This window comes from Acromyrmex echinatior, unplaced genomic scaffold, assembly GCF_024713525.1.
Source record: "Acromyrmex echinatior isolate Ae372 unplaced genomic scaffold, ASM2471352v2 Scaffold20, whole genome shotgun sequence".
NCBI lineage: Eukaryota > Metazoa > Arthropoda > Insecta > Hymenoptera > Formicidae > Acromyrmex > Acromyrmex echinatior.
In genome coordinates, this window is record NW_028259054.1 from 890469 (window position 1) to 914332 (window position 23864).

The window sequence follows — 23864 nt, forward strand, 5'->3', positions numbered from 1 at the left end:
ATATTCCGAATTAATTTCAACACAGTCATGTTCATCTTTTCACGCATATAGTTATAAGCACGAGGTGAATAAAAATGTAAAGTAAATGCAAAAATTCGCAAAGATTCGCATGGTGAGTATTTACGTTTGCTCACCATCTTTTGTATAATACGCTGTATTAATTTTTTTATACCCTGATCTGATATTGATTCGAGAAAGGTGAAAGAATTGTCTGAAACTTTACTCTGTTGTCTTAATTTCGTTATTATATTTTTTAAGTTCGTCATGTGTTTTCGAAACCATTGAAGCTGTCGTTTTTGAAGTGTAACTATACGTCGGTATTTTTTTTTATATTCCTCGGCTTTTTTTATGCAAAACAGTATCACAGTAATTACGATTTATATTTCCAGTATGAGACATCAATAGTTTATTTACATTTCCATCTGTAAAAAAATAAAATTTTTAAGGACTTTTTATCAATTATTATTTTATCTGTTATTACATACCATTAGTTTTATCACTGATGATAAATGATTTCTCAGAAATGTGTGTGTTTTCATTAATATTAGTACTTTCATCTGAGAAGAAGAATAAATGATTAAACTTCTATTTGTAAAAAGACCAATAAAAAAATATAGCTACCTGCTGAATGTAGCTGTTTGGATCTAATTTCTTAATTCATTGTAACAAACCTGTTGTGAAAGATTTTCTATTGATGTCAATACAGCTGAAAAGAATATAACTTTCTGTACATAGTATATAATATATTAAAGATATTTACATATAAACAACAATAAAATAATATTACTAGACTTAATATTGTTGAAACATTCAGGTTTAAATATTGTTGGAATACTTTCATCTTTAAGCTCCAAGTGTTTTCTTCTCTTGTAAAAACAAGTTTTCTCAAAATGTTCTGAACATAAAAAGCTATTGTTGTCTAAAGTACAATTCTTAATTCTCATATTATCAAGCCATTTTTTCAAAATGTTTGATTTATTAATTAGAAACCTTTGTTTACAATATAAAGAAATTTATAAATATATACAGTTATATTTATATACTAATTTATTTCTAATATGATGCCAATTGAGTCTCAAATTGAATTGCTTGTCAATTTAATTTGTGATATTACTGCAGTAGTTAACGGATTGTGTTTAAAGATCGAAAATTAATTCGGCGCGCGATTTAAAGTAAGATATATAATGTAGTATGTAAATTCACACAGAATTATTTTCAGCATGAAAGATTTAGCTCGATCGGTTAGGGCCTTTATTTCCGTGTTGTGTTCACATCTTACTTGAAAAAGGAATGTTCCGAATTATATGTACGATTACGTTTGCAATATACACAGCAAAATTGAGGCTTATCAAAGCATATTGGAACACTGTTTGGTTTCAACAGTATTTTCAATTCTGAACGATAAAAGCAATCTTCTGTAAAATGGTTTGAGCATAAAACAGCCGAGTTTATTGGTGTTAAATTTTTTATAGGAATATTCTTCAACCATTGTTTTAACAAATAATGATTGTTTAGAGGAAATCTGTAACATGTTTATGATTATTTGACATTTTGAACTAACTATTCAATTTTATTATTTACTTCAAACAGGACAAAGATAACAAATTTTACAATATATTATGTAAATATTACAACGGAATACTACATTTACTTATGGAATGTCAATCCATCTTCATGACATTTCAGTTTTCCGCAAAAGCAACAGTGTCTCATTTTAAGTGTAAGTAAGAAATTTTTTTAAAGAATTTTGTTTATGCATGCCTCTGTGACTGCTCTGCGACCTCTATGGATCTTTAGCAACTTTCATGCAGCAATCCACGAAACGGTTAAGTACGCATGCGTCAGAACTTTCTCATTTAACATAGCGCGAGATGACACGAATGTGGCGGGGGAAAGGACATCAGCAATCTAGATATCTATGACATACGTGCATACATGTTCATTCGTACATATGTTCATATATACATACGTGCATATATGCATACATATGTTTATTCATGTATACATATCTTTATACGCATTGGATTAGATCTCGCGTATCATTGTACACTACCGGGTTTTACGTGCACGTGACGCAATGTTCAATCATACTCGTATCAACTTCGGACGTCTTGTTGACATTGACATGGTTCTATTCGTTGAACACGGTATACGTGGCAGCAGTCTGCGTCAGTGCTCCAACAAGTATGCAAGGACCAACAATGCGTTATAGTAGAATTTTCTATAGAGGAATTTATTTTTGATCATAGCTCACGTTTCCTCACTTTTATAGATGAGTATATATTTATAAATACATGCGCCTGATTGATAAATGTAAGTTTTTCTTGCTCAGAGGATATGCTAAGAGGAAGTCTCCGCTTATTGACAGAATATTTTTTTGTGCGGTGATATCAATACAAAGCTTACTCTTTTAAAAAAGGATAAAAAAGGCTAAGAGTGCGTGTTTTTCGGAAAAATATACTAAGACTACGTTCCAAAACTTCCTCTTCGAGAAAAATTTTACTCAATGGTATTCCAAAATGTTGCGAGTGTTTCCGATTGGTTCCTTGCCTATCATTCGAAAACTAGAAAGGAAGTTTTCGTATTTCTTCCATTGAATAAAATTCTCATTTGCATTTTGTGTACGGGAATTACAGGTAAATTGCGATGATTGGTGGAAGAAACAGAGAGATATAGAAAAGTTGACTCGTGTAAATAACGCAATAAATTAAAATGTCAAGGCTTTTTTAAAAAACGAGCAAATATAGTTAACTAGTAGAAATTCCTCTTTAATTATAATCATATAACGCTATAAATTTCAAATGTTTCGATTTACAAAGTCTTCATCAGTGATAGTAAAAAAAATATTTTTGTAACACCATCCAATGTCAACGAACTAACATATGATACATAATAAAAATTATCACTCTATGCTAATCTTATTTAGTTATTGAAAGCTATGAAAAAAAACATGTAAAATTCGGTAAATGGCTTTATTGTTTTTCGAAGTATTCGCCTTTAAAATCGATACATTTTTGCATACGCTCGAACAATTTTCGAAGCATTTTTTCCACTCTGAGACTGTAACCTCAGAAATCAGTGTACGAAATGTTTCAACAACTGCTTCAGGCGCCTCAAATCGCTCACGCATCTTCTTTTTAATGTTTGGGAACAAAAAGAAATCATTAGGTGATAAATCAGGTGAATATGGAGACAATGAATCATCAATTCGACATTTTTAATGAATAAAAAATCAACGGTTTGATGTGCTGTGTGACAGCTGGCGTCATGATGAAGGATGATGCGACGATTTCGGTTTGTTCTACGCAATTCATTTATGATTTCTGGCAAACAAATTGTTGTGTACCAATCAGTATTTACAGTCCTTCGATCCTCTAAAGCCACAGTTCCCACATGTCCGGTATAATTGAAGAAACAAGCAATCATTTGCCTGGCAGCACTGCATGAACGAACAACTTTTGTTGGTTTCGGTTCATTTTAAAATATCCAAACAGTGGATTGTTGTTTACTTTCGAGCTCATACGAATAGATCCATGTTTCGTCCCTAGTAACGATGTTGTAGACCAAATTTGACCGATCTCGGTTAAATTTCTTAAGCATTTCTTTGCTCCATTTAACACAAGCCTGTTTTTGAGCTTCGGTCAAATTGTGTGGGATCCAACGACTGCAAAGTGTCCGTACGCTCAAGTGATCATGCAAAATCGTATGTATTGCTTTCATGTCAATGTCTAAGGATGCCTGAATCTCGTGGTATGTCATATGCCGGTCTCGCTCAATCATTTCGCGCACAACATTAACATTAGTGGCAACAACAGACGTGGACGACTTTCACGGAATTAGTCACAAAGAAAGGTATGTTCTCGAAATCGGCAAACCAATTATAAACAGTCCTATTGGATGATGCTTCATCCCCAAAAGCCAAATGAATTCGATCGATGCATTGTTTCGGAATTAAATTACATTTGTAATCGTAAAAAATCATTGCCCGAAAATTTTCATGCGAAATTTCCATTTTCTCACAAAATAACTTCTTTTAAAATACTATGCAAATAAAACTAGTTGGCTTGGGTACAAACTGTCAATTAAATTATAGGTTAAAAACGGCTAATTTTATATATGATATGATAATAACAGAACATTGGTGCCACTGGAAGTATTAGATTGCAGAAATTTTTCCAGCAGCCTACGTACCAGCACGGCTTGCTCTCCGATTATGATCTTGAATAGTTTCTGCGACGAGAATTCCGCGAGGCCTGTGACTTGCCATGCGATAAACGAGTTCCCAATTTCTCCACTCGATCTAAAAACGCGGACATTTGCGAATCTGCCGAATTAGCTTTTGTCGGTGTAACTGCTGCAACAGCGTTAACGCCAGCGGGTAGCACATCTGTTATTCGGTTCATAGCTCTTTGAGTTCATAGCTGTTAATATAGTCTGCACTCTGTTGTGGTAGGCGTTGGAGCCATAAAGATTTAAACACTTCCTCTGACATCATTTTGCGCGAGATATCTCATCTGACGGAGCAATTGAGACGGACGGCAGTCACCTAGATCAACCTCATTTAATAACTTATGCAGTTTCTTTTCGGCGCTATCTGCGAAGCTCTTAACTAACCTATCTTTGAGAGCGGCGTATCTATCCGTCGCGGGCGGATTAAGTACAATATCGCTAACTTCGGTCAAAGAATCATCATCAAGGCATTGTATCACATAATTGTATTTTGTCTTATCTACAGTTATACCTGCGGTGAGGAATTGAGCTTCCATTTGTATACGAACCAAAGGTCTGGCTTCGATTTTCAGAACGCTGTGGATCTGATTCCGACTCGCGTAAGTGCAAGCACTTCAACTATATGCGATCGTTGCCCTGATCGCCCGAGGGAAGATCGCTTGAGCCACTAGCCATGTCTGCCTTGTTAGGATGCGTGCGTTAGGTTAAATGGAATAAAACGCAATCACGTCGAGGTCACCAATCTATGGCTGCTGTGTTCAATGTGGCACCGAGCATGTCTGGGTGCCGGCGATAACTAACTAACGACGAAGGCCGTTCTAACTAACAATTGACAAATTGAATTGGAAATCATTAAGTTTGCAAATAAATATTACTCATTGATTCTGATTCATATAAGGCGGTTTAATACAAACTCAAATGATTGTTTAGAACGTTCAGATTACAAAAGTAGAGAATGATTGCGTGCGTATGATGACGCGGATATCGGTATCGCAGGTTAGAATACGAGAAACTAAGAAAATCTACAATATAAGCATTTATCTGACGACGCTAGCAATTACATAATGACATGAGCAATAACCGATGTCGATCTCGCAATTACGATAAACATAAAGAGGTGATTAATCTTACTGAGCACTAACTTAAAATTTATCTCTCGCTGAGGCTTACAAAAAATCGCAGAACGTCATGACATCAGAGAGAGAGAGAGAGATAGGAAAACCGGAAAAAAAGAACTAACTCGAGCGCTGCAACTAATGCTTGCAACGCCACACAAGATTGCGACTAGCGCCATTAGTCGGCGGTCTATTGAGACCAGTAGCGACGCATACAAGTATAAATTGAACATGCGTCCATAGACATAGTCCATAAACTATCTCTATGCATGCGTCCGTGTGTGCATCCGAAGCCATTTGTAATACTAAGGAATCAGTTTCATAACTGGCCACGATGGCCAATCAGGACTCTTAACACTGGTCTCCCCCTCTTTCCCCGCGCTTCTCGGATAAATCTAGAATTCTAGCTCGAGCCATTAATGCGTGCTCAATAGTAATACAACGCATGTGGAAAATTTGGGCGAATAGTTAACGATTAACTGTTTTGTTTTAACTTTAGTTCGTATTAATTAATTTACTAAAAAGAACGGTTTTTCTCATCTCTAATAGATATACTATAGCGATATAGATATAGAGATATAGATATACTAGCTCTAATAGATATTCTAACTCAGGTTCTCTGAGAGGAGCGCAAAGCGCCGGGGATATTCGTAGGCGCGGAAGAGAGGACAGCGCGGGGAAGGTCTCTAAGCGGCGGCATCGCTGTTTATATAAGCACAAAAGAGAGAGAAGACCCCGGTTATCACTGTTTACGTAAACAAAGGATCCCGGTCTATGGATTACATAAACATGATATGCGTGATGACATTCTGCTATGCATTCCGTATTTTTTCGTTACCTACCGCCGTCCACCGCCATCTGCTGTTCGCTGCCACCGTCGCTCTACTATCCTTCTCAAAATGCGTAGGTAACAAGGGCTTGCATGTTAGAAAAAAAATAGAGTGCGCCGATGTCGGAGTGCGTAACGTGATATCAAAGAAAGAATGAAAGAAATGAATCAATAGAGTAGTCCTTTTTTTTATGATACAATTTTTCAATACGGTTTTGTATTAGCGCGTCGAGGCAAAGGATAGGACGGATGGGGAGTGAAAGAAAGTACAGTAGCGATCAGGAGGAGTGGTACAAGCGAACGAAATGCTCTTGTGAATTTCTTTACACTCATAACAATAAATTTTATTAACTTGCAGTTCTAACTTCTTAAGTAGTAATACTAGGCGGGTTTTAACCCATGGGGCTAGAGGGGAGCGCGGGGCGCGGGGATACTCGTAACGTGGGGAAGGAGAGGGAAAGGTCCCGGCTCTTACGTAAACATAGGGCCCCGGTCCTTATTTTTTGTCGTCACTCGCCGCTCTCTCTCCAAAAATGCATCGGTAATAAAGGCTTGTATATTAGAGAAAGATAGAGCGCGCGACGGAGCGTGTAACGTGCTATGAGTAAAGAAAGGACGAAAGAATCAATAGAGTACAAGTTTCTTTTTTTACGACACAGTTTTTCCTGGCGCGTCAAGGCACAAAGGGAAGTAAAAGAAAATATTATTACATACGTAATAATGCGAACAAAAATTTTTTATTCACATCTTATTACTGATTTTCGTACATATTAAAAACTAAAGCTAATAGTTCGCGATCGACAGTGTTCGAATGCGATCGGTGGCTCGAACATCACTAGCAGTGCTTTCTGGAAAAAGAGAACGAAAAATGTTTTTTATCACTATTCGCTTTTTCAGCAAAGAATAAAATGTAGTACTAGTCACTCCAAATACGATACCTTATGGCTTATATTTTGATGGCATTGACGAAATTGATGAGGAACACGTTGGCGATTTTGATGCTTTTTCACCAGAATATTTCCAATATCTCGCTTTTTTCTTCGATGGTGGTGGACCTGATGACAAGGGACGATACCTCTTGCGCTCGATCGATTTTCGATGTATATATTCTTTTATTCGATTCATATCTTATTGCTCGTAACTAAAATTTATGATTGAATGAAAAAAAGTTATATATACTGTTTATATATGTGTATACTGTCAGATCGGTGACATGTCGCCACGTGTTAAGAGAAGCGCTCATGTTTTACGGCTGCTAAAAAAAAATATAACTCTTCTGCAATAAATGTGGAAGACAGGATGAGCAGATATTCGCACAAAGGCTAATACTTCAAGTCGAACGCACTCTTTTTTTATCGTCAATTTTTCTTTTATTATTTGAACAGTAAGTCTAGAAAATTTACTTAAATTTTACAATCGATAATCTAAAAAATTAAAAGCTACGCTTTGTGATCCCTCATTTATTTTACTTCATATTGTTGATGAGAAAACGCCCTTCAACTTGCTTTTACACGTTTGGAAATATGAGTCTTTATTTGTATAAGATCCCTGATCCACATTTAGATTTTGTATTTACTGAACCGATCGTGTATAAATAGAATTTTCTCTACATGATTTGTAACCTTTGTCGTAAATTTTATTGTCGTGGATCTGGCGATTCTGAAGATTTACGTTTTTGCTTATGTTTCCAATATCGTTGGGATTTCTAATGACACGTTTCTTGAATATTTTCACGCTCGTCGATCGGAGATTGTTAACGCTCGAGTTTTATGTTCGCTTTGTACTAACGACTTTTTTGTCGAAATTTTCATGAAACGGAGAAATCTTAGAGTCCACTGGACGTAATAAAATATATAATAGGTCATAAGTGCTCGATACCACAGTTGGTGTCCTTGGAAGACGAACGAATCGGTCGTTATTGACGATAGGCATAAGTATGGCTAACCATCGTGCGAACATAGCCAACGTAGTCGAATATATTCGAAACGTGGATCCGGAACAGTTCGCGAATATCAGAGACGAAGTGTTCGAAGTGCTCGAAGAAGTGAATTTCGAAGAAATAATGGACCAAGAAATCGATTCCGACGAAGAAATATTATCAGACGACGCTGGCTATGCTAGCGATTTGAGCGAGCGTACAGATTACGTAGAAAGATTTGTGCCATCTTTAGAAATCCATGCACTGAATGATCGCATTAAACACTATATAATCCATTGTTATTATACGACGGATGGTGCTTTAAGTATATGTGCAGCATGCATGATCCGTTTGACTGATACTGATATTGATTGTACCTCGTAAGGAAGCACGATATCGATTATATTGACGCGCTAAACAGTCGGTTTTGCACGAATTGCAGACTGCCAACATACATTATATTTCCGTGCAATAAGTGCCCACACTGCACACATTGAAAAAATTATTGCGAATAGTGAGCGAAACACTACACTGGGAAATATGTGGGAAGACTATAATGTAGACGATGTTCTATATGTTCTCGGTAATCTGCAAAAAAGAGACACAGGTGCGCGAATATCGCCGGTGCAATTTCTACGCGATCGCGAATTAGGTATACGTGGTGAAACATGGAGTTATTAGAGAGCCTGTTTCTGACTGGTCTTTACTCGCGTGACAGAAAGTGTACCCACAGTTACGAGACAAATGTTACGAGGACGATGAATATGAAAAGAGACATTGGCGGAATAGAAATGTTAATGTAATAAAGGATGATTATTATTGGGCGAAGAAAATCGCAGATAAGAGCCACGGTTGGTGCATTAAGATTCCCGCGGGTAATGAAAAGTGCGTCGAATTGTTGATTATCGACAATATATGGACGGAGTTTCGTGATCGCAATCTTGCGCTAAAATTGTTTTTTGATAGATGCGACGATTAATGCTTTGAGTGTAAACACTTTCGCAAACAAATATAATGAAAAAGTGTTAGAATGTTATGACATTTTAGATATGCCACGGTGCTGCAAACGTGTGTGAACGAGTCATGTGCAAGTGCTCCGTAGAAGAGTGTGACATGATCTAAAGACTGTAAAAAAAAGACATGGAAAATCACGAGCGAATGGAACGCGAATTGTTGGAACAGTGAAGCCAGGTCGCTACTCCGGTGGAATATTTCTCATGGCTGCAACAATGCGACGAATGCATCGAGCAGCTCGAAGAGCTTTGTCGTGCCAAACGTCCGCGCCTCACCATTGGATACAGACAAACCGCGGTGGCGAGGATCGCGCGACTCGCGGGTGCAAAGTTGGAATTGGAGCGACATTTCGTGCATTGGTGGCGAATACGCGAGTGGCGAATACGCGAGTGGCAACGAACGATCTCTTGTCTGGCGAGTGATCGATGCCGCGTTTGAGAGTCGTATATTGACATGTGCGGTGATAAATTCTAATCACATCGAGCCGCGGCGGTTTTTAGAAGACGCTGGCGATGTAATGCTCGAGTGAGTGCGAGACGCTGTAGAAAGACACGGCAGTGTAAAAGTGAATACTGCGTTCAATGGCGAGTTTGCAACGAAGGATAAACGTGCTAATAAGAGCATAATTACAAAAAACAGCGAGATATACCGATACACCGATTTGAGTGGTACGAGCAGCGTATCATCGAGCCTATCCTAGCATTGCTCGAAGAGTTCCAAGAACGCGACAGCGGGCATTGTCACGTATAGTGAATTTGACTATCAATGTGAACAAAGGTGTACAAATAAGTTTTAAAGCGTTTTTTGTGTAACGTATAATTTAAATTTAGAATTCAAATATTTTCGCGCTCTTTTGATATGTAGTGGCGCTTAATGTGTACTATTAAAAAACATAATTGACTTCACAAAATTGGAAACTTAATCTCAAAATTAAAATGGCGAGCGACAAGTAATTTATTCGACACTGCATTCGATATGAATTTCATCAAGGAAAAAGCGCTGCTAAAGCATGTGAATCAATTTGTTCTGTTCTTGGAGTCAATGTTGTATCCAAAAGTACGTGTGAGTTTTGGTTTAGGCGATTTAAAGAGGATGATTTTGATGTTAGCGATAGAGAACGTAGTGGTGCTCCTCAGAAGGTTACAAACAATGAATTGCAAGCATTACTCGATCAAAACTCATGTCAAACACAAAACGAACTTGCACAGCAACTTGGAGTAACTCAACAAGATATTTCAATTCGTTTACGGCAGATTCTGAAGGAAGGAAAGTGGGTGCCGCATGCATCAAGTGAAAAAAACAAAAATGATCGTCTTGAGAAGTGTTTGAATCTATATAATAAACAGCATAAAAAATCCTTCTTGTGGAAAATCGTGACTGATGAAAAGTGAATTTTTTACGATAATCCTAAAAAGAGAAAACATTATGTGGATCCAGGACAACCCACTACATCAACGCCAAAACGCAACATCCACAGCAGCAAAGTTATGCTATGCATCTGATGGGACATGAAGGGTGTGCTATATTATGAACTGCATCCGAATGAAACGATTAACAGTGATCGCTACAGTCAACAATTGATCCGTTTAAATCAAGAAATCGAACGAAATCGTCCATTTACTGGCAAAGGAAAACATCCTGTGAAATTGCTTCATGATAACGGTAGGCCTCATGTTGGTAAACCTGTAAAGGAAATGTTGCTAACTCTTGGTTGGGAAGTTCTGCCGCACCCGGTGTATAGCCCAGACATAGCCCCTTCTGATTATCATTTATTCCGGTCAATGCAAAACGCCTTGTCCGGTGTATCACTGCGGGGGGGGGGGGGGGGGGGGGACTTGAAGAAGTGCGAAAATGGGTGAATATTTTATCGCATCGAAAAACGAACCTTCTTCGTTTCTTTGGAATTAGCAAGCGTGCCCGAACGATGTCTAAAGGTCATAAAAATGATTGGAGGTTCTTTTGATAATTAAGTATCTTTTCGTTTCTAAATAATAATATTAAATTTCATTCATTAAAATGCTTTAAAAAACTTATTTGTCACCTAAAGTCATCCATTGCCGGAGGTCATATCAACAAATCGTGCCGAGAAATAACGACGAAACGAGCGGTGATCAGTGTTCGTACGACGACCCAATGCGTGCTTCGCGTGGTCGTGTCCGTCGCGCTTGTACCCCTGCTGAAAGTATAGAGATCGAGTGAAATCGTCGTATCCGATTATACGACGTTAATTGAATCTTATAAACATTGAGTTTCCAATGACTTTAAAAGACATTTCTAAATTCGAACGGTTAAACGCGGTGTCGATCAACGTGTACGGCATCGAGAATAAATAGGTCCTTCCTCTGCGATTCACCAATGAAAAGAAGGAGAAACATGTCAACGTGCTGTATGTGCAAGATCCATGCAACGGTGTTAGACATTTTGCGTGGATAAAAAATCTATCCCGTCTCGTAAGCTCGCAGATTAATGGGAAAAAGAACAAGAAATTTTTCTGCGATTGATAAGTAAACATGAAAAATTATTATAATTTTCCGTCTTACTAATAAAATAATGATAATAGTTATAATTTTTTTTGTCTTTTTTTTATGCTTGCACTACTTCAGTACGAACAAAAAATTACAGTCGCACGTAATGGACTGCGAGAAGATCAACTCTGCTATCCGACTGCTGAGCGTGGACGACAAGTGGTTCGAATTTGAGAACCACTGGAATAAGCAGCGCGCCCCATTCATCGTCTACGCTGACTTGGCGAGCGTTCTACGGAAGATGGAACTTGACAGGGAAAATGCGTCGTTGTACACGTATCAACGGCACGAGGTATTTAGTATAAGATACTACGTGCAATGTTCGTACAACGACGTGTTATCGTCATATCGGTCCCGTCGCGATGAAAACTGTATAGGTTCGCGCGACAACTCAAAGATTTGGCGCATCGAGTGAACAATATCGTATCCGCCAACGTACCCCCGTGGAAACGGTGTCGAAAGAACAATTGGAGGCGTAGCGCGACGCGTTGTCATATTTGCGAGAAACTGTTCGCGCCGGACGATACGCGGGTCCGCGATCATTGTCATCTCACCGGTAGATTCCGTGGTCCAGCGCATGCAAATTGCAAAGTTAATTATAAAAATTCGTTTTATATTCCGATCGTTTTTCACAATTTATTGAGCTACGACGCGTGCTTTATAATCAAAGAAATTGCTACCGCGTACGAAGGACATATAGATGTGTTACCGATAACCAAAGAAAAATATTGAGAGTACAAATTAGTTCGGTTAATTTTCCAGCTGGCTCCGGCTGTTGTGAATGGTTCATAGTGACAACTGATTTTGGCGTTTTCAGAGAGGTTAAACATCTGCTAATAATATTCAGTTTATATCGCTTTGAGTTTCATACAAAAACCTTGACTTTTACTGTGTTTGAAATATCGAATTTTGTGTTAACCAAGCAGCATTTGCGGGAGGTTCTAATTTTTTGCTTTAATTGGAAGAAAAGTGTAGCTGAAGCCCATCGAATGCTTGTCAAAGTTTATGGTGACACTGCTCCAACTGATAAATCATGTAGGGAATGGTTTCTACGTTTCAAGGATGGAGATTTCAGCGTTGAAGACAAGCCTCGCTCTGGACAGTCAAAAAAATTCGAAGATAAAGAATTAGAGGCATTACTCGAAGAAGATCAGAGACAAATGCAAGAAGAACTTGCAGAATCATTGGGAGTAACTCAACAAGCCATTTCTGCACGATTGAGAGCCATGGGAATAATTGAAAAACAAGGAAATTGGGTGCCTTATGAACTGTAACCGAGAGATGTTGAAAGGCGATTTTTCAGTTGCGAACAGCTGATTCAAAAATAACAAAGAAAAGATTTTTTGCATCGGATTGTGACTGGAGATGAGAAGTGGATATTCTACGACAACCCCAAGAAGAAAAAATACTACGCTAAGCCTGGTCAATCGTTGCCATCGACCTCATCAAAGTCGAACATTCATGGTTCGAAGATCATGCTCTGTATCTGGTGGGACCAAAAGGGTGTTGTTTACTATGAGCTGCTGAAACCTAGCGATTCCATTACGGGCGATCGGTATCGGCTACAATTGATTCGTTTGAGCCGTGCATTGCGAGAAAAACGGCCGGAATACGAGCAAAGACATGATAAAGTTATTTTTCTTCATGACAACGCTCGGCCTCATGTCGCTAAAGTCGTAAAAAAATATTTGGAAACGCTCAAATGGGATGTTTTACCGCACCCGCCGTATTCTCCTTCAGGACATTGCTCCTTCTGATTATTAGTTGTTCCGAAGGATGCAGCACGATTTGGCAAGTCATCGGTTCACTTCTTTCGCAGAAATCGAAAATTGGCTCCAAAATTGGAACGCCTCCAAAGACGAGTCATTTTTTCGAGATGGAATTCGAAAATTGCCTGAGAGATGGGGAAAAGTAGTAGCCAGCGATGGACAATACTTTAATTAATCTGTTCATTCATTTTGTTTTGAAATAAATGCATTTTTAAACAAAAAAATGAATCGAATTAATTTGTACTCCTAATATATTTCGTTCACTAAACATGTTCAAGATACCGCCGAGAGAGTAGACTCGCGAAAATGCATAGAATTACGGTTCATCGATTCTTTCAAATTTCTAAATGCAAGCCTCGATAAATTGGCGTTGTTTCTAAGCAGAGACAAATTAAAAATCGTACGTCCAAATTTTCAACACTATCGGATGAAGAATTTGAATTACTGACTCGTAAATACTGATTCGGTGTCTTTCCATATGAATATGTTGACTGCGTCGAAAAATTGCAGAACACGCGCTTATCACCGCGCAAATTATTTTTCAGTTCATTGACGAGCGATACAGTATCCGAGAGCGATTACGCTCACGCCGCGAACGTCTGGAAGCGATTCTCCATTCAAACGCTCGGCGAGTACAGTGATCTGTACTTGAAAACCGATGTCTTGTTATTGGCCGACATTTTCGAAAATTTCCGCGAAAGTTGTGTCGCGAGTTACGGTCTCGATCCCGCGCATTACTATACATTGCCTGGTTTCACGTGGGACGCGATGTTAAACATACGCGTATAAGATTTGAGTTACTCATCGACATTGATATGATTATGTTCATCGAGCGCGGTATACGCGGCGGCCTCAGTCAATGCTCAGGCAGATACGCGCAGGCCAATAACAAGTACATGCGTTCGCACGACCCGTCGAAACCGTCGTCATACCTTATGTACTACGATGTGAATAATCTGTACGGATGGACGATGTGTCAACTATTGTCATACGCCAACTTTCGATGGGTCGAAGATGCTGCGAACTTTGACGCAATCGCTCCGGATTCGTCCACAGATTATATTCTCGAGATCGATCTCGAGTATTTGCAACATCTACACGACCAACACACTGACTTGCTATCCGACGCGCGATAAACCACCGGGCAAGCGCGAGGCTAAACTTCTCTTGCGACGCTGTACGGTAAACAGCGTTACGTCATCCACTATCGTAATTTGCAGCAGTGTACTCGTCACGGTCTTCGCGTAACAAAGATTCATCGAGTACTACAATTCGCGCAATCTCCATGGCTTCGCGATTATATTGAACTCAATACAAATTTCAGAACGCGCGCGAAAAACGATTTCGAGAAAAACTTGTATAAACTAATGAACGCGGTATTCGGTAAAACCATGGAGAATGTGCGCAACCACGTTGACGTACAATTATTAACACAATGACGGTACGACGCGGAGGCAATGATCGCGAAACCGAATTTCCACAGCCTTAGCGTCTTTGCGGAAAATTTGATCGCCGTCGAACTGCGCAAACTTGAGGGAAGTTCAACAAGCCGATTTACGTGTATATACTCGACATATCGAAAGTCTGCTTGTACGAATTTCATCACAAGTATATGTTATCACTGTTTCGCGACAAATGTAAAATTATGTACACCGACACGAACATTTGTATCTTGTATATCGCGTCGAGTGCGAGGACGTTTACAAGACTATGAACGCAATATCGCTAGATTCGAGCGATTATCCGATGGACAACGGTATGCCTCTCGCGAACAAAAAAGTACCCGGTCTGATGAAGGGCGAAAATAACGGTGTGATAATGACCGAATTCGTTGGAATGTTCTCAGAGCGAAGATGTACGCGGTGAGGGTGGATGGCAAGAGAGAAACTAAAAAAGCGAAAGGCGTAAAGAGTAACGTCGTAACGCGAACGATAACGTTCGACGATTCCACGCGGTGTTTGAACGAAGAGATCGAAATGACTCGTCATCAATCGTGCATACGATCTAAATTGCACGATGTGTACGATATCCGAATCGAAAATCGCTCTGAGTTCATGCGACGAAAACCGATACGTCGTACCGAAAACAATATATTAATATACTGCAAAACGAAGATGAATGGGAAGTAATGAAAAAAATATATGTTTATATACTTATATTGATATATTTTTTATATGTAGAAATAAAATATATGAATCAAAATTTTTATCAAATAACATTGTTTTTGTGTATCCATGAATTGTGTGATCCATCAAATCCCAGTCACTTGACGTACACCTTGTCTCCCTCCCTGCGCAGTACTTTCTCCACGAGATACACGTCTGGATGAGTAGCGCGATGCAACTCGTACTCGTAGAACGCTCCAGCGACGGATTTTCCGCGATAATCCTCGAGTAAATAGGTTACAGGATTAGTACGCTGCACCTTAACGATCGTAAATACCTCGGTGGTCCAATATGGCGTGTAACCCTTCCCAAAAATCATTTTGTACTTGCTCATGCGTATCGAATCGCCTATTTTGAATTTTGCAGGATCTTTATCGCGCTGTACACCGTGTCCAAGAGTCTTTCGGCGATTGCGGGAGTACTTCGGCGGGTTGCATGCCGATGGTGCGATGCTTGCGCACGTTGTAATCTGACAGGAGACGCGGCAGCTCGTCGACCCACTTGTAATTGCCGTTGAGCGTAAACACATGTCGTTCTTGAGCATGCGATTGAACTGCTCGATTACTGACACTTTCAACGTCGAATGCGTAGAATAGTGATCAACATCGTGCTTTTTCAAGATTTTCTGCACATCAGCGTTGTAAAACTCTTTCCCCACATCCGTTTGTAAATTTTTCGGACATCTACTCTCTCGAACGATCTCAGCGATAGCATTAGCCGTCTCGCTTCCACCCATGCTCTTGAGTGGTACGGCCCACGCGTATTTGCTCAACACATCGACGATGGTGAGTATATAGTGGCCTCTGTTGAAGCTCGAGTACGGGCGCATCTCAACGACATCGGCCTGCCACAGATCGTCGTATCCCCGAACTATGACGCACCTTCGCGGAAAATTTTTCCTCGCACAAGCAATTCCTCGACGAGTCGACGTCTCTCGAAAATTTAAATTTTCTCTCTCTTTTTTTCAGATTTCTTTTTCATGATTCGACGCGTAATACACTGGGTACAAGAAAATAATGTATTTTTTCTCACTGATCTTACTCAACTGGATCGTTTCATGGATACGCGATTTAATTTATAATAAGACCAGCTTCGCGAAGTTTCTCGATGATCGACAGCATCTCGTTGTCGTGAGCGTTATTGCCTCGATGCGAAGCGTCAAGCAATCGTAGACAATCCAGTTCCCGTTGGGACCAGTGCTCGTAATCGATCGCGTTGTCATTGCATGAAGTAATCCCTTTCCAGATTTCTTCTTCTGTTTCTTGGGTGTGATCGACATCAACGGCGCGATTACGTGTTTGTACTTGTATCCCTTGATCAATAATCGACCCTGCGAATGGTACTTGTGTTTGTGCGCGTTCGTCACCAACAGCATGCTCTTGTACTGTGCATATCGTTTTTCGTGTAGAGGACATTGTTGGGAATTTTCTTGAAAATCAACTCGTAAAGACCAGGTGTACCGGCGTTGATAATTATGTTGTCCGCGTCACGTCGAAACGTTTATTGCCAAACATCAGCCCATCCTTGTGTAGATAAACGCCGTACACATCTATACCGCTCTCTTTATCTTGCACTCCCTTCAGGAGTACAGCCTCGACGTACTTTTGCCCCAGCAGGCCCAAGTCATTTCGTAACGCCTCTCGACCTTTCGACGTTTGCAGCTGATTTTGAACCTTCGTCGCTAGCGAATCTTCTGTCGTTTCGAAAACGTTCTCCAACGACTCTATCGTCGGTACGATTTTAGCACGCGGTGTAGAGGTTATCGGCTGTGCACGATCGTGCGATCGATCATTGGATTTATGCAAAGTCGTGGAACGTTTGAATCGTGGTCTCGTTCGCTTCTTCTTCTTCCTCCTCTTGTTCTTCTTCCTCCTTCCTCTCACGTTTAGAAGCAAACGCTGCATCTTCGTCGCGCGACTCTTTCTTTGTCGCACGCTGAGGCTGTCGACGAAAAGTCACAGCGGCTCGATAATAGGCTTAAAATGCCTGTCCAATGCCATTTCTCCTCGATTCTATTGATTTTCAAAGTGCGATGTTTCTTGTGGATCGACTCGCTCATCTTCTCGATCTCTCTCGATTTTTTCATGTTCGCATACATCAGCCAGTTCGTCTCTGACGAAGTATTGACAACGAATGGTCACATTACGGTATCGCGAACTTGTTAAATCCTTTTCTGTATCGTCCGTTTGTGAGTCCACTGTCTTTATCTATCACTAGAAATCTATAATTTTGCTGCCAACAGTCGCGGCACAACGTGCAAAATTCGTCATACGACATGTCGGTATTCACGTGATCGTTGTAAACGTATTTCCAGTTGGTACAATCCTGTTTGAACAGAATCAGCAAGTTGTCGCGTGTCAGATGTTTAGGTATCCTCGCGTATGTCTGACAGAGATAGAAGGAATCAATGATCGCGTGGCGGTCCGTCGAAAAGTATTCTCTCACCGCATCCTGCTTGTCGCATGCTACGTCATAAAGATAAAAATAGAATTTGGATAAGCCTCGCTCGGAGGAACAACATCACTGTTGTTGGAGAACGTAAAGTAGTCGATTTCGTCGATAAACATACATAAATTTTCGAGATATTGATATTTTGGTATCGATATTTTGCAGCGATTTCGAGTAGACATGCACGTTCTCGAAACGCCGTTTGGACTCTCGAGCAAATTTATGAGAACAATGGTTTTACCGCAATTCGACGGACCGCAAATGATCGCATGTATAGTAGTTGGCAGCATTTCGCCATGCTTGCACTTCTCAGCGCTGCCTCCCATCATTCGTGATTTCGCGTCGCAGTTCGTGATGCATATCGGCAACGGTTGCGGCACGAATTTCATGCTCACACTAAGGCTACGCGCTTCCGAACGACTATTTAAAGACGCGCGAATTTATGAGTCGTGCAGTAGCAAAATATATCTCGCGCTGTGTCATCCTTTCGACATTCAGGACTTGAACGCTGAGCAGCTGCAATATATACCGAAGGTCGTATTCTTACGCGTGTACGGTGACTATATCGACTATGTATGGGACAAGCTTCCGGAACACGTTAAGGCGGATTCGGAGATTCAAACGTATCGTTGCTGCGACGAGCACTACAATCAGCTGTAGCAGGGGACGCACATAGGTGGTCTCGCACTTAAGACAAAGAATTGTAGCGAATGTCAGCGTCGGGAGGCAGTCTGTTGAATCGAGCGATAAACGCGCTTCCTTTGGAGTTACATATTGCGGCTCGGGTATTCGGCTTACGAAGCGATTAGCTAGAGGTGACGCGGGTGTAAATCCGTTGGACGCCGCGTGCCGCGAGCACGACATCGCATACTCGCGAAGCAGGGATCTCGCCGAGAGACACGCGGCCGACAGGGTACTCGCCGAGAGAGCGCGGAAACGCGTCACCGCGAGAAATTCTCTGGGTGAGAGAGCCGCCGCTGCTGCCGTTTGGGCAGCGATGAAAGCCAAGAGGAAGATCGGTATGGGCGTGAAATCGAAGAAGAAGACGACAACGAGGAAAAAGACATCGAAAAAGCGGATACATCCAACGTCAAGATGGTTATGCTTTTCTGTCAATTGGGCGCGTTCGGGTCCTTGATTGGTGGAGCGGCCAGCGTGGCGAAAGCGGTAAACGATAGCAAAGCCGACATCAGCTCGAGGAGCTGCAACATCACGACTGCGCGATGGAACAGGACCGCGGCCTGTATCTCGCTCCGCACAAATATGAACGCAGACTGTATCTCCCTATAAACGCGGACAGGGTGTAGCAGCGAAAAAAAACGCCGAGGAGACGATAAAAATGCCCTCAGGTGCAACTACCAACGTGCGATTGGATGTGCTCGCGAGACGTATGCGCGTACCGTACTTTAAAGGTGTCTTCATGCGTAATGCTTTACCGACGAGCGAGGCGCGCCGAAACGAAAGCGGTATCGTGAATCTGGACGATGTAACCGAGCCTGATACTCATTGGGTAGTGTACGCGAAGAGGAACAACCGCGTCGTATACTTTGACAGTTTCTGTAATCTCGACCGCCCAAGGAACTGGTGCGATATTTCAGGAATGATGCTACGACGATAGAATACAATCGCACGTCCTATCAGACGTATGATCAGAACTTCTACGGAGACAGATGTATCTGTGATTTCTACAAACGGTAGACGCATGTGAATTTAAAAAGCTCAACGAAGTGCTGTGAAATCTTAGTATTAGTCGAACACTTTTTACATGTCGTTGACGCTTACGCTGACCGGGAAGAGCACCGTCCTCGCGGCGAACTACTTTCCCGCCATAGATTTGAGTGACGGAGATTACGAACTCGATCTGACGATTTTTGTAACTTATCACACGATACCGAATGTAAATGAATCAAACAATAAATTTTATTTTGACAAAGATGACGCAGAAATTATAATTCCCGAGAATTTGTACGAAGTGCGAGACATAAATGAATTTTTTGAACGTATGATTTTACGGAAACGTCCGCACTGCAACGCGCTTGAATCCGTTGACGTAGTGCGTAATGACAATAACAACAACAACAATGACACCGATGACGATAATGATGAGGGTGGAGAATATCCGATTATGCTCTGCGCAAACACGATAAGATGCGAGATGAGATGTGCATAAACTTTGATAAGCCCAACAGTATTGAATCGCTGTTGGGATTCTCATCGAAGCGTATACTGCGGCCGCGAATGTGACGAATCGGACGTGTCGATTAATATAATAAACGTAGACGTTATCCGCGTAGAGTGTAACGTGATCGCGGGCGCGTATAGCAACGGTAAAAGCGCGCACATGAATTTTCGCCGAGCGTGCCGTCAGGATATAAAATATGGGAGAGACCGGCGCAGATTATTTATCTGCCGATCATCGCACGGATCTAACGATAAGCGTCGTCGACCAGAGTGGACGATTGATTGATTTTCGCGGAGAGGAGATAACCATCAGATTGCATGTGCGACAGCGACAGCGAGCGTGAGATGCTCGTATTGAACGGAACGGAGCGCACGCAGAGAGATAACGCATTTTTTACAAGGCTAAGATCACCGCTCGATAACGCTCGTTCATCCAACTGCGTCAGCAAGAAGAAGCTCAGCGCGTCGAACGTTAAATTTTTACAATCTTTGGGATTCGCGGTGCGCAACTTTTGAGATGATTGATATCTTGAATATTACCGGTGAGGCGATCTTTGACGATCGCATCGTCAAGATTGAGACTTACATGTACAATCTGTTCGCATACAACGTTCGGATACAGCGATGAGATAAGAATACCCATACAGCAACAGGATCTGTACACGTTGCCGTGCGAAAGTTTTCTCTATCTCGAAGGAAGATTGACAGTGAAAAAGAAAAACGATCAGATGCCAACGACGCTTGTAAATAATTGCGTGGCGTTCATGTTTGATGAAATTCGATATGAACTCAACGGTGTGGAGATTGACCGCAACCGAAACGTGAAAATAACTAGCACGCTCAAGAATTACGTGTCAATGACGTACGATAAAGCTAAACTTTGATTGCGCTAAACGCTGGATGGAACTCTAGATCCAATACGGATGAAGGACACTTTAATTTTTGCGTGTCGCTCAGCATGCTGTTGGGTTTTTGCGAAGATTACAAATGATTGTCAACGCTCGCCACGAATTAATTTTGATACGAGCGTGCAACAATTGCTTGGTAAGAAATCCTACGACGGAGTCTGAGGTTGAATTATTTAATGTACAGTGGCGGATGCCTCACGTTGCATTAAACGAGGTCAATAAATTATCAATGCTGCGATGAAAAGCGATCATTATATTATATCTAAGCATGAGTTTTCGCTCGTGGGATCTGTACGAGTATCCTCTGTTACAGAATACGACCAAGCACTCATGGTCGTCAAAACGGCGACTCAGCTTGAGAAGCCTCGATATGTTATCTTTGCTCTGCAAACCGGTCGGAAGAATATCATGTCATGAGATGTTAGCGTGTTCGACGATTGTAATTTGAGTAAGATGAAACTTTATCTAAATTCGGCGTTTTATCCGTACGACGATTTAAATCTAGATTTTGACAAAAAGAGATACGCCGTTCTATTTGATATGTACGCACGCTTTCGCAGAGCATATTGTGGAATCGATTGCTTCGAAACGCTACTCAACGTGCTTTCATTTGTCGAGAAAGGGCCTTTTGTGGTCATTGATTGCTCGCGACAAAACGATTCCTTCAAGAGTGCCACTGTGGATGTACACATAGAATTTGACTGCAAGGAGAATGTGCCTGCAAATACAACAACTTATTGTCTCATCATATACGATCGCGTGGCTCCGTTGACCAACGTAATGAGCAAGATCATGTAAATTGCAACGTCAACATATATTTAGAACTTTAAAGAGAGAGAAAAACTGGAATGAAGTACAGTCTCAAAAAATTGCTCGTTATAGTCGATATTTGTAGATCTGCAAGGATTCATCTTTAATAAGAAATTTATCGTGAAGGAAGTAGCGGTATTGAAACAGGGGGCTGTTCTCACGCATTACATTTTTATGAATCCCGTGTCATAAAAATTTTTTACAAGATCCGACAGGTGCGCTTCCTGGTTGACTGCTTATCACCATGGATTGCGATGAGAATCCCGTACAGCAAGGCGAAACGCCAGATTATGATTGTATTTGAAGATGATCGTGTACCCATATAACCAAGCGTGCGATATCCATACGAATCCGCACAAGATACCGCTATCATACTGTTACTGTACTGGTTTGGGTATCGGTGATTACATGCCTTGTGCGACTTGTGACCTACTGTTCCGAGTTCGAGTTTGCCGGCGCCACACATAGAGTTGACTTGTTCCAATAAGATAGGAAGCTATCTAATTACCTGATTGTCTCAGCATTATGGATAAGCCAATATTCAATCCCAATCCTAATCCTAAACCCAATCCTTATCCTTATCCTTCCAGGGCGTGCGTCTGGAGACAAGAAAATGAGTAAGCCTTCTCGTGGTTCCCTGTGGGCGTGAGACGCCTCGTGACGTATCGCGGCGAAACTGTTTGTTCTTGTAGAAACGCTCTGCAGGCGCTGTTGGGTTTTGGAACCCAACGTCGCCCTTCTCGGGGCGGTCTCGTTGGATAGTGGAATATTAGTCTGTCGCATATACTCGTAACTTTGTGAGTGAGATGGCACGTACGCCCCATCTTTTAAACAGTACCGACTAATAATAACTGTTACTGTACTGGGAACCTATGATTTTCTCTCAAGGCTCATAGCAGGACGATTGATGCGCAATACACAGCCTTTCATCTCCAAATCACACACAGTTACCTTCGAGTTGGTGCTCCCGGAAATATCTCAGGATGGCTGAACACTGTGGTGGCGAACATGGAATTGGTGTTAAGGGGATGCTGGAGTGAAGTTAATCAAGGTCGATATTACAGATTTTTATTTCCAATGTATAAGATGCTTACGCCCTCTGAGTTAATATGATCATGCAGGAAATTCGATCGATTAATTATCGATATTTTTATTCCGTTTCCTACATTACCATCTTAACAGGGACGTGTATTAGTTGGTTCCACAATGTAGATTTATTTTGGAAAATTTTCCAATTTTAGAATTGAAAAAAAAATTAACATAATTGAAGTTAATCTTATATTTGTAGAATCGGACCTTAGAAATTTAGTTGCATTATATACATATTTAATTGTATTATGTACACATGCAGTGTAGGCCGTGTTCCAATATACCGGGTGTCTCAGAGCACCCGTACCACCCTTTTAAAAGGTAGGGATGTGTTTGTACAAAAAAATGGTTCAGACAAAATTTGCAGGATTTCGGGAGATCTATCTGATGGTGACTTGAATTTGACCTTGAGGTCGACCTTGGGCATAACTCAAGGTCAAAGTACCGTTTTACAAATGTAAACCCTTATTCATGACATCACAAATGAAAATAGCGGAAAATTTTACGTCCGAATACGTTATCAAGCCTAGGTCAAAATTACCCTTAGAGGTCATGTGGAGGTCAAGTTACTTTTAGAGCACCCGTACCAACCTTCTAAAAGATATGGATGTGTTTGTACAAAAAATAGTTCAAACAATACTAGGTATTTACATAGCTATGATGCATCCATCTGCTGGTGAATTTGAATTCTACCTTTAGATTCATTTGTAGTCGTGTACATCGATTTTTAAAGATTCCTAATTATCAAGACCTTGAACAGTCGATGCCGCCTGTGTCAGCGTTACCCAAGATGTACCACGTGGAGGTCACAAGGTCGGACTTACACCTCGTCGGGGTGCTTTTTTAAGGTGGTTCCCCTTGCC

The 23864-nt window shown here is 40.8% G+C and overlaps 1 long non-coding RNA gene across 1 annotated transcript in view; it reads right to left on the reverse strand.

Moving 5' to 3' along the window:
* Nucleotides 1-23864, reverse strand: part of LOC147906579 (uncharacterized) — a 186063-nt gene that overhangs the window by 9323 nt on the left and 152876 nt on the right. The gene's annotated exons all lie outside the window — the stretch shown is intronic.